Raw genomic sequence first — 11,575 nt, forward strand, 5'->3', positions numbered from 1 at the left:
CCAAGAGAAGCAATGAGTTTGAGACAGCTTTATTTAGTGTGGTACTATGGCCTTTGGTAGGTCATGGGGTCAGAGAATATCAGTCACCAGGGCTGCCTTCTCTGATGACTTTAATCTTTAGAACCGTCCAGTGAAACTGTGTGACCCATCATTAGCAAAATGCATGAAAAATGGCCAAAGTACATATTTGGTTGCACGTGACATCATAAATTACCCACTGGGCCATTCTGACCAATGAGTTGTCACTGAAAATGACCAAGGGGGAAAAAGAAAAAAAAAAAAAAAAGAGAAAAACAGAAAACAGCGCTCCTGCTGTCAGCAGTGCCTACCAGCAGACATCACTGTGATGAGCTGACACTCCTGGTCCCTCAGCCGGGTCTCCACCCTGGAGCAGTCACTCACTTCTGCCAAACAGCCACCACAAGGAGCTTGTCAGTCCATCTTCAATCTGCCAGCCAGAGGGGAAGGCTGCCCATCTGCTAATCAGGTGGAGCCATCCTCTCATTACCTTGAAATCAGTTTGACCAAGCTCCTCAAACAACTCATTTCTAAAACACCAGCACTAACACCTTACACACTGGGTCCTGTTGACTCTCTGAGTTTGATCCCACAGGAAAACAGGGGATTCCAGGAAGAAAAGAACCACGGAGAGCCTGGATCAGGAATGCTGTGTCAGGGTGTGGCATGCAAGGACTGAGGGGCTACAGGAATTTGGTTCCCACAGCAGTATGATTTTCCCTACCAACAGCACCAGTGGAGGGCACAGCCTGGGAAATATGCCCAGGACTCAAGCAGGGCTCCATGCTCCCTTCCTTCCTCAATACCTCTCACAGCACAACCTCTAGGACCATTAACAGCATCAAATTTCAGTTTTATATATTCCCTCACAAAGAGTTTCATTTCACCTTATTAGAGTTCAGATTGTTCAAATACCTTTACTCATAAAAATGGACATATTAAAAAAGACATTATGAAAGATATATTCAACCTCAAGCCAAATAAAACCAAACATAAAAGATCAGGGAAATACACTTGTAACTTGCTCAATAGTATAACAAAATGCTATCACTGCAGAAAAACACAAAAGTAATAAAAGTAACTTCCATGTTAGTAGCTTTCAAGTGTAAGGAACCGATGGAAATTTTCTAACCTGATTTAAGAAATCTCTTTTGCTCTGCAACCTCCTTTTTTTTTTTTTTCCCTCTGTGATATGAAACTTCAAAAGCCTCCAGCATTTTTTTCTAATTCTATGATGAAGTTCAATGACTGAATCTACAATTTGTTGAAAAATTACTTCAAATAATAACCATACTTTAATAAGCTCCACAGTCAACATCATTCTTTTTCACCTCTTGGGAAGGTTTCCTGAAGAGTGGGGGTGAATTAGGAGCTAAACATCTTTGTAAACACAATTTGAGCAGTGAACTAGAGTATGGTTCCTAAATCACTTGAGAAAATAAATTCAGCTTCTCGATCATTTGGTCTCCTAACATTTTTATTTGTGTCCCTACCTCTATTTAGCTTGCAGGTATATGCCAGTTTATTCTCATAGCAAAAGACAAGTGGCTCTAATGCAGGCTCCAGAACATTTAAAACTAGTATTTCTGAAGTTTCCTGTCTTTCCCAGTCCTGTTACAACTACACTGGGAAGAAAACAAAACACAGTTATAACAAACAAATGGGATGATACAGATAAAACCCACACATTTCAATTCTGTATCCTGCACACATATTCCAGGCCAAATCACAAAGTCAAAGCCAGAGATCTTTTGCTTCCTAACACATACAAATGGGTGAATTATGAATGAATTATGTTTTATGAGTTACACCTTCAACCCTTTTTTTTTTTTTTACTTTGATGGATTTGAGTGATTAAACACCCTACAAATAGGAAAAAAATTGTCAAAGGCAAGAAGAGAGCTGAGTGCACTGGCTGATTTACAAGAGGTTTCTTAGCTTATCACATCCCCACACCACTATCTGAAAATCTTCCAGTGTCTCTTCTCAATAGTTTAGAGGGCAATTTGCATAACTGCAAGCTCACAAAATTCTGCACACAACACAAGTTGCATAGGAAAGCAAAAGAGCAAACACAGAGCTATCCACGTAGCACTGTGTACTTGCTGCTGCTGAGTCTAATGCTTCTGGAAAGACATTGCTCATCACCCTGCCTGGCTCTGCAGCACATGTGCCATAAGTCTGAGGCTTCCTGAGCCTCAGGAAGCAAACTCATTCAGCACATGACATAAAATTGTTTTGCCTATAGAAACGCAGAAATAAGGGACAGGGACACAGGAACTCTATTCTTCTTCATAAGAAGGGGGAGATCACGTTAAGAATAGTGACTATGGAAGGTATATGAACCTGCAAACAGAGAAAACAGACCCATTCCAACACGAATTTTTGCCCTCAAACAACTAAGTTCCTACTTCCCTGTGACAAGAAATGGATTTCACTTTTATACAATTTACTCTAGGAACTTAATAGAAGAGGAAAATTTCAGAATTAAGCCACATTTTAGACTCTTACCTGAGGCTGCACAGCCTTCCTTACTAGAAAGCCTGCTGAGTTGCTTCCTTTTTATTTACCCCACACACATTGTTAAGCAATATCAGTCAGGTTACAGAATTCAGTACTTATGCGTTCAGAAATTGCAGGATTGATGTGTGATTTAAACTCAGCCTAAACTATTATCTAGGCTTGATAAATAGTTTATGATACAGTCTTTAATACACAGTACTAATGTTGCTTTATTTAATGCCTAAGATAGAAAATGCTCCCTTTAGGTGCACCTCACTCTGCAGTACTTAATTTTGTTCCATTCCTCATACTGTAATTCTTTGTAGTGGCCTTTTTTCTTTAAATGAGGTTCAAAACCTGCTCTGAAGACAAATTCATTTACTTTGTCCAGGCATTTGTTTGGTGCCCATCATTAGAGGATACAAGTGATTCAGACACATTATTTTTACTGCAGACAGAAAAAAGTCAGCATCCATCTCCTACAGATGACACAAGATGTGCACGGAGATTACAGTCAGAGAGATACAGGCACACAAAATCTGAGACATCTGGCACATGAGCTGGAATAGTAGATAGCACTACTCATTATTCTGTAGACTCAAAACAACTCTCTAGTGACTTCAGGAGTAGATGTGGGTGTTCAACACTTCTGATTAATCAGAGTGTAGGATCTCACAGTCAGCACGCAGAAGCTGGGGAATACACGCACGATATGAAAAATTTACCGACTTTACTAAACATCTGTGGAAGAGACAAGACTACAGTCCTATTTTTCAGAGTCTTATCTAACTTCTCACCTATATCTTTCCTTTCCTGTAGTATTTGATTTATATACTACATGCCATCCCACTGCAGGAAATGAACAGTCTCTTCTACAGCACAAGCCTGTATATCTCTGGGCAGGTCTGACTTGTAGTCTGGATAAGGCAGAAATCCCACAGGAGGTGAGGACATGAGGAGAGAGAAAGAGGCAGTAGATAATTGCATAGTTAAAGACTGTGTTCTAGTGCACATGAAAAAATGTTAGCTGACCTCAAATCTGCCATTTTTTTGACTTCTGAGTACTCTGCTTTGCTACCTAAAAATGAGTCCATGTTATTTTTTCGTGGTACTGCCACACGAAATCCTGTGCTCTATATGCCAGAGAACTTGTTTATGCTACAGTAGAATTTTGGAAGGGCAACAGAGTACTAGAAGGATATTCCCATATATAACTTTTTCTAACTATGCTTTGCTTTTTACTTCAGGCATTGTTGATTTGGTCGGTTTTTCCTTGTATGGTTTTTCTGAGGGGGAGAATGTTTGTTAGTTTTTATTTAAAATATGGAATTAATTCCATGTGTGTGCCCTTTGTGGAAAAACTCTGGATGCTAAATATTCCCTTTTTTAATTGCAAATATCCTTTCCATTATATTTACTGAAGAGTAAACCTCAAGTGTAATTTAAGCGCTGAGATTTGGATCACTTAAAAGGATTGGACAAAAAAATTAAAGCTAGCTGAACACCTGAATACCAGGATGTGACACTGCAAATAGTGCAAACATTAATAGTGTCACCTAAATAAGCCCATGGACTTCACCATAACAAAAACATTCAGATTCCTACAGTGTGCTTCTCTGACTGTCACTAGCATTTTGCGATCTTGCCTGTGAGTTGGATGGATTTTCTTTTCCATTTTGATGGTGGAAATACCCCAGCTCTCTGCAGCACGAAGCTGCATTTTATATATCCCAGGGTATGCAGGTAATGCCTTACAGGTCATGTCCTCCCCAGGGAGCTGGGCTGGGGTCTCTGTCGGGAGGGGGATGAAGAGGGTCTGTGCCGGGAGGAGGAGGATGCCCGGCCCCGGGCACGCTGCTCTCCAACGCCGGACCAGGAGCATCCTCTAGCGGCCAGCGCCTCGGGAAGTCCCTGCGTCCCCCAGAAATAAGAATCTTCTGGAAGACGGAGGGAAATCAGCTACCGAGGGAAACGGGCAGAAGCCAAAAGGATGAAGGATATTTTTTTTTTCCCAGTCTCGCTTATGCCTGCATGTCAGAATAAATGGGAGACAGATCTCTTCTGCGTCCTGAATAGCACAGAGACCCTTTTCCCTCTCTGCTCTGGAAAGCCCTCCTCATCAGCTTGCTTTAGCACGTAAGAAAACAACAACAACAAAAGGAACAAAAAAACCCCAAACATACAAACAAAACCCCCAAAACACTTCCCAAACACCCACAAAAAACTCCAAATGCAACCAAACCAAAATATCCCACAAAACCAAACAGTCTGAAAGAACTGCGTACAAAACTCTGAAGTGTTTTACATTTGCATTAACTTTGTAGCCACTTCACTTAAACAACAGCCACATTGCATTCTAATCAGCATACGGTACAAAATGGGACCAAAAAAAACAAAGGAAAAAAAGCAATCACATGTGCTTGGCACTTCCCCAGACCGTAAAGGAATCTCATTGTGGTTCAAAAATTATAGATATATAAAAAATTGCCCGGTAAGTCTTCCCAAATTTGATTGCTTGGGAACTTTAGAGACTTTGGCACAGATGTAGGCAGAAGTTTGGTACTCTATACTATTATTATGATCTAGGATTAAGGCAAGCAAAAAGCCTATGGTGGGTACACTCTGGCTGAAAACATAAATTAGCTTGTTAGGGCAGAAATCACATAGCCAAGGTCAAGCAACTCGAAGGCAAAGCGCAAGTGCCTAATATTTTACATGCCATGAGGATGGCACCGGGGATCAGAAATGGCCACCTCAAGGGCTGCAGGATGAGGAACATGACTGAGAGCACGTCGGGCTTTTAGGGAGCGAGGCTTTTGTGAGGCTTCCCGCCTCACTGCTGCACCCTTTTCTATTTTCCTTTGCTTGGCTGCCTTTCTCAGGCAGCATTTGCCCCTCCAAACACATCAAAACCCGGCACATTCACCTGGACTACTCTTAATAGTCTAACACATTCCAACCATGCCTGGAGTAGGAAAAAAAGGTAGCATACTTTGACAGATATGACAGCAATATGGTCAAGAGTAGACAGTGTATTTATAAAAATGACTACATTCGACTTTTGACTCCCAGGCAAAGCTTAAAATTAGTCATGTCCTGATGGGTAATATTTTGAAATGAAATTTGCTTATTTACCTTGGGTTTCTACTGAGGATAATTTTAGGGAAACTTTGCCATGTTTTAAAGCAGACTGTGTTTGCCTGTCTTCCCGTGAAAGGAAAGGATGACTCAGTTTTCCTCCATTTCTGCCTGGATGCAGTCAGATACAGGGGAGAGAACCATGCCAGGAGCAATGACTAAGCCACCATGTGTCTCTGTGGATTAGCCATGACCTGGGCACAATGAGTGGCACTCCAGCAATCTCAACCTGACTCTGCTGCCCAAGGGTGCTGGCCCTCATATACCCATCAACAAAGAGAAGCATATAAGGAAATTTTTGCATTCCTAATATTCATTAGACCTGCAGGACACACATGTTGAGAGCAGTATGTATGTCTGCCACACTGCTGTAGGTTGAGCAAGCAAAAAAATTTACAGGGAATGAAACAAAATGACTTCTGGCAGCGACAACTACCCTTCAAGTGCTTAACCTGCACTCCTATCAAGGAATCCTGATGATTAATTTTTAAACATATGGCACAGACATTGCTGATGCTGTCTTGCAAACCATTTTTTATATTTCAGTGCAGTGGGAAAAAAAAAATAATGGACCCTTCTGGTAAAGACACAATGTGGTGGGAGACCAAACATTTATTGTTACATTTCAAATCATGGCATGGCACATATAAATATTTCTGCATATATATATATTTGCATTTTATATATGTTTATGCATATATATGCAGATATCTGTATGGGTATATTTATATATTATATATATCTGTAAGTTTATACCTGTTCTGTGTAGCTAATTACATATTAATTGGCTATTACAATTTAGGACAGTTACTGTCTGTAAACCTGTAAGAATACCAGTGTAGGTTCAGGGGGAGTCAAAAAGACAAATAGAATACTAGAAACTTTAGGGAAAGAAAAAAGCTCAGAAGATATCAAGTCATTATGATAAATTCTGGGCACAATTCTGGTAACCTTGACAAAAAAAGATGTAGCAGAACTCCACAAAAGAAAAAAAAAAAAAAAAAAGAGGATGACCTAGGGTGTAAGAACATTTCTGTATCACGAGAAATTAAAAAGCTATAAAAATCACTAACGGGATAGAGAATATTAGGGGCAATGATAATTCCCTCTCTCCCTAATTCTTTGTATTAGGGAGCCTCAAATACAATTACCAGGCAGCAGCTTTAAAACATGCAAAAGGAGTACTTTTCCACACAGCTCTTATCTAGATCCTGGAACTCATTGCAACAGAACACAGAAGACTTCATTAATAGTAAATATTTAAAAAGTGCAAGAAGGTAAATCACAGCCTATTAACACAAAGATACAGATATAACCTCTGGCTTAGGACAGTCAACTGCTTGATCCACTAAAGAATGAGAGAGTACAGGAAAAGATGAGGAACCATCACTACTTATCTGACTGATTCTTCATGTTTTGCTATATTTTCCATTCTTAAGCTCTGTAAGGTTTTATTTTACTTCCCTACTCTGTGTAAGCTCATGTCTGTAGCCTACCCATCATGGGTAACTACTTCAACCATCAGAAATGTTTCATACTTTATTGATACTGCTGTAGTCATCAAACCTTCACAGCATTCTTAACTTGCCGATTGCCACAAAATTCAGTGATACGCTTTCAACATCCCTGAGTAATCCAATGAAAGTGTTTGTATTTATTCCTTTCTAAATTACCCAGTAACTTTCACCTGGTAGATTTTACATTTCCTTATTATCTTAATATTCCACCTTGCAAGTCTGAATTTCTAAGACTTTTAGAAATGAAGTCAAAGAAAGCACAACTTATACGTAGTGCTACCATCATTCTATACACATAATGAAATGAAAAACTTAACAGCTCTTTCTAACCATTGCTTTATCTTATTGACACTTGTGTGCTGAAAACTACATTTACAGATTGATTCTTAACGGATTATTGAAATTCCATTAATCCTACTGGTACCATGACCTATTATTCCTGCAGTATCTATAAACCAAAGAGAGTAAGTTAAAATTAAGAGAAAAAATACACAATAAACCACATTTTTACATGCAGTTGGCTTTCAATTTTGGTTCACGATAATTTTATAACTTTGAAGAATGTATTTTTTATTGTCAAAACACAGGCATCCATTGTAACTTTGTTATTGTCAGCAGAAAACTCTGCATTAGTCTACACTCCCCAGCACATTCTTCGAAGCCAGATGAGAAAAGAGAGGAGGCAGAAAAGGAATCAGGACAGACAGAGTTTTGAAACTTTCAGACTGAAATTCTAAACTTTAGTATTTCAAATTCAGACCATTTTTCAACTGAGAAAATACAGGGGCAAAAAAAAAAAAAAAAAAAAAAAGAAAAAGACTGAAAGTTGTGTTCTTTAACGTTCTTGGAGTGGGGAGGGGGTGTGTAATTACATTGCACCACATTTAAGCAAAGGTTGCATGTGTGTTTGAAAGAAAGGTAGAGCTGGTTGGCCATAAATTAATTGCAGCTGCATAGCCCAGTTTCAATAGCAACTGTTGACCTTCTTTCCTCCTAAGAATGGGTGCTCTAAGCTTGGTCCTTCTTGAGCCTGCTGGACAGATATGACAGCCAGGCAGGGAGAGGCTCCAGGGTAAAGAAAAAATCTAAGCTGCCTGCACTCAGTGTCACCATGATAGGCATGATGTGACACTGCCAAAATAAACATACTACCATGAGAAGTTCACAGATGGCCAGAGATGGGTTTGGATTACAGTTCAAAAAGTTAAACCTGCTCTATATTTGAGTCCATATTGCTGCAACCTTGCCAGGGCAGAGCTAAGCACTATTCATTAGAGTCCTTGCAAGTTCCACAGATTTTAGGAAATCAGATAAACTGAAAAAAGGGATTTCTAGCTGAAATTTTCATGGTCTTTACTAGAATGGAGTTTCAACCTCCATGGTTGAGGTTTGTAACTGGTACCAGAATCTTACAGAACAGCAGGAGAATCAATAACAAAATCAGCAGATGAATTAAAAAAAAAAAATACACCAAAACCACAAAGCAGTAACTCATGTCTGCACACAGAAAGACTAACTCATCATTCCATCACCTACTTAGGACATCCTAGCCATGACTGCAACCCACTATTAAGCAAAACACACTCAATGATCACTGAAATATTATTTTTGCTTATTGTTCACATCAACATGTTGTGAACATAATAGTACCCTGAAAACAAACTGATCTGTTTTCACAAGCAGGGATCAAATACCTTCAGAATGCTACCATACAAGTGTAAAAATATAGAATATTTTAAATACAGACACCTTAAATTAACTTCTGGGCTTTTTAATGCCTTTTTTTTTTTTTTTAACCTTGCCAGCGAAGATACAAATCTACTTTCTCAAAGTTTGACAAAGACTGGACAAACTCATCCTCTTAATAAAAGATTGGTTAGTAAAATTATGCCTTGTAACAGACTTGCTAATGATTTTTTTCTGGTCTGGTATAGTCAGGAAAATTTTAAGTATAAATTTTACAGTATAATACGGAATGTTCATGGTGCAGAACAGGCATTTGAGTTCCTACTAACTCTACACAAAAGACAGGCTGGCAGACTTTATTGCTGTCTAGCAAATATTAGACACAGTGCACATTCTTTACCAAAGGAAATTTTACCCCATATTCTGCAACAACAACAAAAAAGTATCTGTAGAGTAAATCACTCAAAAACCAGTCACTACTATACTAAAAAAAACCACCTAATTCAGCCTTTTTATGAATAGTCATTATACTGAAGTTTATATGGTTCCTATCTCATGTCCCATCTGCTTCTGTTCTTCACACCAGAAGAAGCTTTCCCAAATTTATGAGTATTTCATAGACTTAGTAATTATTCTGTTTGAAGAAACAAGTAGTAAAATACTTTCATAAAAGATATCCTAAAATATTCGGGAAGTGGAAACATTCTTCAAAGGCCTACGAAACCATCGCACGTTTTCAGAATATGTTAAAATAACTGTAATTTTTACAGTGCAATTTTGCTGATTTGACAAATTTGCACAATCTTGCTACAATTTCATTTTCTACCCAGAAGAATAATCTTACTGAATAGCTAGATATCCTACTGTATGTATCTGGTATGTTTAGGTAGGTGTAACAAAATCCATACCAAGAGCACACCGAAAGGAAAAGTTTGAGCAAAGTCCTACAGAAAGAAAAAAGCAGAAAAAAGCTCTACACTTGTTGTTCAGGCTGAGCTATGCCAATCATGTCTGGCAAATCTCACAAACTTGGTGACAAGAGAGCAATATGTCTCTAAAACTGACTAAAATAAAACTAGGCACTCCAAAGTTTATATGTATTACAAGGGAACAGAAAGTAAAGTTAGATTTGATTTTTTCAAGATTCCACTATTAAAAAAACTTTTATACAATTTTTTTATCTCAGAGGAAGGGCCTAACATGCTACTTTCATTCTAAATGTGTCTGTATTCATGATATTAATTTAAATTAACAAACTGTAAAGCACTAGACAAAGACATTACCTGTATCTGAACTAATGTAGTTATATTTGCAAGGTATACTGAAGTCTAACAAAGGCAACCACACAGGAAAATCTATTGCATTTCTCACATTCTCATGCAGTAAAAAGACCTGACCATGGACGTCTGTGGCTCCAAATGTGTCTGCAGAAAGCTTTTTCGTAAGACATGGAATAACACCCTTTAGATGGTCTCACCAGGGATATAATCCTTGTGGCTACTTACAATTCATAAGATGCAGAAGTGCCAGGAGAAGCACATTTATGGCACAGAAAAGCACATTTATGAATTTGAAGATTATGTGTTTATGGGCTTTTCAAAGCGTCAATAACATCCTCTCAAATTCAGGTTCTACACTTTTTCACTGAAATTCATTGAGAACATCTCTCCAAAATTAATTTTTTTTTAAATGAGATTTAAAACCACAAGGTGCCTTTTTAACAGTTTACTTAAACCTACTAGGTCTTTTGGAAGCTACTTAGCATATATATGTTATAAAAAACAAATAGGATACACCAGGATCCTCTTGCCTGGACTCTCAAAACTGGTTCACCCACTCACAATCGTGCGAGACCCACAGTGGAGAAAGGAAACTATTATCTAATTCCAGTTCCAGATTTGCCCATACTATCCGAGGGAACAGACAGTATAATTCTAAGATAATGTGCACCGTTACAGATTCAGGTAGGAGGTTTCACTCACCACCAGTTCTCCCAACTTGCTGAAAAAGTTCTGTAACAAAAGACTTCCAAAGCTGCAGATCTTCCCATTAGCCAAGTTCTGAGGCCTGGGAGTTGCCCCTTGCCCACAGCTGCTCTTTGACTGCACTGCAGAAAGCCATTAGCGAGCTCCTTCCCACTCCCTGACATCAGCACCTGGGCTCAATTATGACTCATTCGACTTTTGCCATGGATGATACAAAGTCCTGGGTGATCTAACTGGCAACCAATAGGAATTTTTAGTATATACACCACTTACCTTGTCAAAAGCAAATTGCATTAACGGGCAACTTGTTTCTGCAGACCACTCATCATTCAATAAAGGAATGAAAACCACCTTTGCTACAGCAGGAAAGATGCACTTACCAAGTGCATTAACTTATCAAGTTCTGCTCAGGTTGTCTCCCATCCCATCATTTGGATTACAGCACAGAGCTTAATAGCAGGATCCAGCTGAATTCACTGCTCCACAAACTGGCAGCAGCCTGGAGAAGAATCCGTTTATAAATGATTGTTTATGACAACCGAATTACTCAGAAGTTTAGAGCTAAGTATTTGCTGTGCTGATCATTTAAAGATAAGATGGAGATCATTTAATGGAATCTGAAGCATGACATGGAGAGGAGATTAGAGTTCACAATCTACACTTTCGTTACTAGAATAGCATTTTAACATAGTATTCCACAGAAGGAATAGCATAGAAAATTCTGGAAAA

Source organism: Empidonax traillii, unplaced genomic scaffold (assembly GCF_003031625.1).
Source record: "Empidonax traillii isolate 1590-97213 ecotype Southwest subspecies unplaced genomic scaffold, ASM303162v1 scaffold176:size2985712, whole genome shotgun sequence".
Taxonomy (NCBI): Eukaryota; Metazoa; Chordata; class Aves; order Passeriformes; family Tyrannidae; genus Empidonax; species Empidonax traillii.